This window comes from Lampris incognitus, chromosome 19 (genome assembly GCF_029633865.1).
Source record: "Lampris incognitus isolate fLamInc1 chromosome 19, fLamInc1.hap2, whole genome shotgun sequence".
Lineage (NCBI taxonomy): Eukaryota > Metazoa > Chordata > Actinopteri > Lampriformes > Lampridae > Lampris > Lampris incognitus.
Window position 1 is genome coordinate 11,651,971 of NC_079229.1, and position 6,000 is coordinate 11,657,970.

The following is a 6,000-nucleotide window of genomic DNA, read 5'->3' on the forward strand; positions in this document are numbered from 1 at the left end:
TGTACTCCAGGACAGGTCGTAGACTGTGCTCCAGAACGGGTCGTAGACTGTGCTCCAGGACGGGCCGTAGTCTGTGCTCCAGGACGGGCCGTAGACTGTGCTCCAAAACGGGCCGTAGACTGTGCTCCAGAACGGGTCGTAGACTGTGCTCCAGGACGGGCTGTAGATTGTACTCCAGGACAGGTCGTAGACTGTGCTCCAGAACGGGTCGTAGACTGTGCTCCAAAACGGGCCGTAGACTGTGCTCCAGAACGGGCCGTAGACTGTGCTCCAGAACGGGCCGTAGACTGTGCTCCAAAACGGGCCGTAGACTGTGCTCCAGAACGGGCCGTAGACTGTGCTCCAAAACGGGCCGTAGACTGTGCTCCAGAACGGGCCGTAGACTGTGCTCCAGAACGGGCCGTAGACTGTGCTCCAGAACGGGCCGTAGACTGTGCTCCAGAACGGGTCGTAGACTGTGCTCCAGGACGGGCTGTAGATTGTACTCCAGGACAGGTCGTAGACTGTGCTCCAGAACGGGTCGTAGACTGTGCTCCAGGACGGGTCGTAGACTGTGCTCCAGAACGGGTCGTAGACTGTGCTCCAGAACGGGTCGTAGACTGTGCTCCAGGACGGGTCGTAGACTGTGCTCCAGGACGGGCTGTAGATTGTACTCCAGGTCAGACCATAGACTGTGCCCCAGGACGGGCCGTAAACTGTGCTCCAGGATGGGTTACAGCAGGTCATCGTGAAGCTCTGTAATGAGGCCATCCTGGTATGGTGCTGCTGACCACACATGAAAGAGATGAAGAACAGCCTCCGCACAGGTGGTCCTCTAAAACCACTTGGCCACAAACGTCAAGAGACACACGCACGCACGCACGCACGCACACACGCACACACACACGCACACACGCACACACACACACACACACACGAACAGTGCAGCCCCTGTCTTGTGCCAGCTAGTCACCAGATGGCCCATCTGCTTAGCGCTGGGCCCAGTGTGATGCCAGGCTAGTGGTGCCCACTGATCACAAGCCCAATTCTCCACACAATACTTGGCAGCCAGGGCACTGTGGTTGTCCCACTCTTCGGAGATCAGATGCTAATTGGCACTACAGTCGCTGCTCTGCGGCTACCTTTCCTTAAGGCAAAACAAAACTAAAACAAACAAATCATAATACACTGCAGCTTTTCCCAACCCCGTCCTCAACTACACTTTGTCTTGCAGATTTTCTTTGCAACCCTGAACAGGTACCTGTTTGTAGTTATTCATCCAGTTAGCAATTAATTATGTCAGGTTTTTGCACACTTTGCATAATTGCGTGCTATGAGGTGACTGGTTAAGTAAGCAGGGCTACCTATGCAGGACAGGGTGTCCTTGAGGACTGGGTCAGGAAATATTCCACTGAGTGTTCAATACGTTTGTGACGCCTGCCCCATCAGGTGGATCCACATGAGTGCACCTTATTTGTGAGTAGTAAACTGTAATATCCACTTAAATTAGCATGTAGCTGAAGTTGGGGAGATAGGTTTGAGATGGATTTTTCAAGTTTTGAGACCCCTCACCCCTGTGATGGCCTGGCAGCCTGTCCAGGGTGTCTCCCCGCCTGCCACCCAATGACTGCTGAGATAGGTTCCAGCATCCCCGCGATGCTGAGAGCAGGATAAGCGATTTGCATAATGGATGGATGGATGGAGACCCCTCAGATATGGATTGTATGTGTGAGGGAGAATAGCTGAGGGAAAAAAAGATTTTAAGCACTCTAAAATACGATATGGTAGAGGAGGTTGAAGGTGTGCAGGTTTCGAGTGCATCACGAACTGCGACCCTAGATGGTGTCCCACGTATTTGTGGAACAGTCCATCAACGAGAACCTCCGGCAGACCGTTCCAAAACGGTTCGGCAAAGAAATCAATCAAAGGCAGGCTTATACAAATTGTATAGATCAACAGACTGTCTGCAGTAAGTCGAAGGACAGTTGACTTATTGTAGACAGTCTGTTGCTGCATTCTTTCATGGGTCTTTGGACACCAATACTGTACTTGACTCGAGCACAATATTGGTGTCATAGGGGCAATAAAAGAATGCACAACCTAATGCACTTTTTTGGGGGAGATCCCCCCCCCCCCTTTTCTCCCCAATTGTATCTGGCTAATTATCCCACTCTTCCGAGCCTTCCCGGTTGCTGCTCCACCCCCTCTGCCAATCCGGGGAGGGCTGCAGACTACCACATGCCTCCTCTAAGACATGTGGAGTTTCACCAGGGGGACGTAGCGTGTGTTTCCCCCCAGTTTCCACTCCCCCCCGAACAGGTGCCCTGACCAACCAGAGGAGGCGCTAGTGCAGCGCCCAGGACACATACCCACATCCGGCTTCCCACCTGTCCTGCAGACACGGCCAATTGTGTCTGTAGGGACGCCCGACCAAGCCGGAGGCAACACAGGGGTTCAAACTGGCAATCCCCGTGTTGGTATGCAATGGAATAGACCGCCATGCCACCCAGATGCCCAACACACAGCACTTTCACATGAATGCCACATGTCAACACTGCAGGCTGGTGTTGGTGGTGTGACGGTGTGGTCATGTGTTTTTATGGTGAGGGGGATCCCCTAGATAAGACTGCAGCAATGTTTGTACACCAAAAGATATGTGAGCATCACTGGGAATGAGGTGCACCTCTTCATAGCAACAGCAAAATGCGGTGGTCTTGCAACAGGGGCTATTATTGCCTTAGAATGGTTCCATTAATATGACATTAAATTCAGCGTAACTCCACTGAAGATCCGCGGGATGAGATGGGACAAGCTATTTAGAGTAAGACTCTGCCACCAGCCAACTCGGCATAACTGTGAAAAGCGCTCGACTAAACATGGGCCAGAACTCCTGTGGGACACAGTCAATACCTTACTGACTCCCAAAACAGTATGACTGCCGTGATAGCAAAAGGTTGTCCTATCTAATTTTAGGAAGGTGTCACCAATCTGTTGTAAGCTCAGTGTTAAGCCTGGGGGACTATCACGGGACATGCTACAGACAAGGCCGGACCTAAAGCACGTTGCATATTCCAGAACGTCCTCTCAGACTGTGGTGCGTCTTGCTGGCAAGTATGGACTCCATCACTATCTGGTACACCAATGTGATACTAGTGAAAAAGCCTCATTTTATCCCAGCAGGCCATGCTGAAATGACACAGAAAGCTAATTAAAGAGAGGATAGCACAACATGAGATTTTTAGGCAGCGGCGGGGGGGGGGGGGGGGTTTGTGTGAGCAAGACAGAGTTGAGCCCAGCTCTCCAAAGTACACACTGCAATTTTATTTTCATTGGAACAACGGAAGTGGGGAGCACAGCCAGAGTTTGTGTGCACACAAACGCACACACCGCACAGACACACAAACACACACATTTACACAAACATGTGCATACACAAGCACTACTTTCAGCTCTGTTACATCGTTACATCACTTTATTACTGAGAAAATAGTGGAGCTAGCTAGCTGTGGGTCTGAGGGTAATTCCCCTTCTTCCAGAGCCAGGCTACTGAGTAGGAGGAGGAAGAGGAGGAGGAGGAGGAGGAGGGCTGCTCCCCAGCTGCCTGGTGGTCTGAACAGCACAACCTCATGCATGAGATCACTCACTCCCTTGGAGCCCCGGAGAAATCGCCGCCGAAGAGAGAGGATTAAAAAAAGTTTTGCAACATGTTTTTGGGCCCACGCAGCATTTCCATTCTCTGACGGGGTTAACTCGTATGCAACGGCCAACCAACACACGACTAAGCCTGCACGAACGGGAAAGTGGAGGGATCAAAGAAGTGGAGTGAAAAGACTGCTTAGAGAGTGCGACTAATGTGGCCCGCGGGATAAATGATGAAAAAACACATATGAATCATGACGTAAGTCAATCAGGCAGGCTCAGACCAGGCAGGCTTGGGCGTGATCGTAGCATTCCGGGTTCAAATCGGGCTGAGATTTGGTTCGCCCCTCCTCTTTCTAGTGAAAGATCCTGATCATCTCCACTGTGCTTCCAAGCAAAGTCATAAAGGCGTGGCTGTACAAGGCTTACGGCACGAGAACTGGGAGCCACCAGGGGTGATGTGCTTTGCTCTATAAAACAATCCTAATTCAAACATGTGCAGACTTGACGACCCTCCACCACTCGTGTTCTTGAACGTTACCAGCCGCAGAGGACGACACGGCACAGCATGTTGCACCTGATAAACCTGTAAAAGACGCACAAGTCAAGAAAGATTTATACTGCTATCCAACAACACCTGCCTGTGCTATTGTTCACATGGCACACACATTTCATCACCGGCCTGGATCATCTACAGGCCAAGGTGAGCTGGTCCCAATCCGCCAGCGGGCTCGTTGTCTTAGACAATGACACAGAAAGGAAGCACAGAGGCATTTGTGTTCTCTTGATTGCTAAGGTGACTTGGTCTGTCGAAAGGTCAGTGGGTGGGGGTCCTGTCCTCTGAATGCTGGCCCAGGACATGCTCCGGCCACCCCGGATGAGTCAGAGGGGTTATGCCGACTCATTATCGGAAGTGTAGAAATCCATCCTCCTGCACAGCGGACTTACTGCGGGGAGTCTGTGCAGCGAGGCACTTAAGGATGTTTAAAGCCCAGGGGCTAGGTGATGGTGTGTGTGTGTGTGTGTGTGTGTGTATGTATGTGTCTGTGTGTGTGTGTGTGTGTGTGTGTGTGTGTGTGTGTGTGTGTGTACCCCTCTCTCTCTCTCTCTCTCTCTCTCTCTGTGTGCAAGGAGGTTATGGCTCTCGTCCACCATAACTTTGGCTTCCCTTGCGCTCGAGAGAAGAAGAAAAAAAGCATGTCTCAGAGGAGTTACTGCTGACAGAGACAGAGGAGAGCCAACCTCAAGCAGATTTTGCTTACAATGGGGGCTTGGCTCGGATGCAGGCCTTAAAACTGTTCCTCCCGCAGACTTATCTACGGTGGACGCCTTCACTCATTTTCTGCTTAAAGCCACCCGTTCGTTCAATATGATGGGATTTAACTTGCACTTTGATGCATTAATTTGCACCTTTTCGCACGTGGCTTTAGCCCTGAATGCCTGCACAATGTCAGAGAGAGAGAGAGAGAGAGAGAGAGACAGAGAGAGAGACAGACAGACAGAGACAGAGAGACAGAGGCAGAGAGGGAGGCAGAGAGGGAGACAGAGACAGAGAGACAGACAGACATACAGAGAGACAATGCGAGGGTCTAAGGACAGGATGTTGTGCTGCTGTAAAGCCCCTTGAGGCAAATTTGTAATTTGTGATATTGGGCTATACAAATAAAACAGACTTGACTTGAGTGAGTGAGTGAGTGTGTGTGAGAGAGAGAGAGAGAGAGAGAATTGAATTGAGACAGAGACAGAGACACAGAGAGAAGAGCGAGAAAGGGAGAGGCAGATAGAGTGAGAGAGAGCGAGAGACCAGAGAGAGAGACACAGACAGACAGACAGACAGACATACAGACAGAGAGAGAGAGACAGACAGAAGCAGGCCGAGTGAGACACACACACACACACACACACACACACAGAGAGCGAGAGAGAGAGAGAGAGAGAGAGAGAGAGAGAGAGAGAGAGAGAGAGAGAGAGAAGCAGTGTTTTTGGGGTTTTATTTTCAAGTCTGATTTTCCTTATTTGAAGTGTAACGTGAGAAGGGAGGTGTAATCTATAATAAGATATATTTTAAAAAGGGTACAAGGACAGGAGGAGATGAAGGTGTAGTGATTTAACTCCATCTGCGGCGGAGGTGGAGTTAAATCAAAGACGATCCCAATGTAAGAGAACACTCCTAGGTGGAGGTGACGGGTGGACGCGTGCCAGATAAGATCTGTCTGCCATTATAATCCACCACACATAGCGGGCTGCAAATAGCCACATGACAAAGCTCCTCTGCTGCGAGTCCACAACACGCCAAGTCCGGGTTCAATGCGGGTCTACTTCCTCCCGGCAGGAGTCCGAGAGCCATCTGGAACGTAAGCAGTCTCTTCCATCCTCGCGTGG

General features: G+C 50.9%; 1 protein-coding gene across 1 annotated transcript in view; it reads right to left on the reverse strand.

The window, feature by feature from the left end:
• map3k22 (mitogen-activated protein kinase kinase kinase 22) overlaps positions 1-6,000 on the reverse strand; it is a 71,650-nt gene that overhangs the window by 58,341 nt on the left and 7,309 nt on the right. The window lies entirely within an intron of this gene.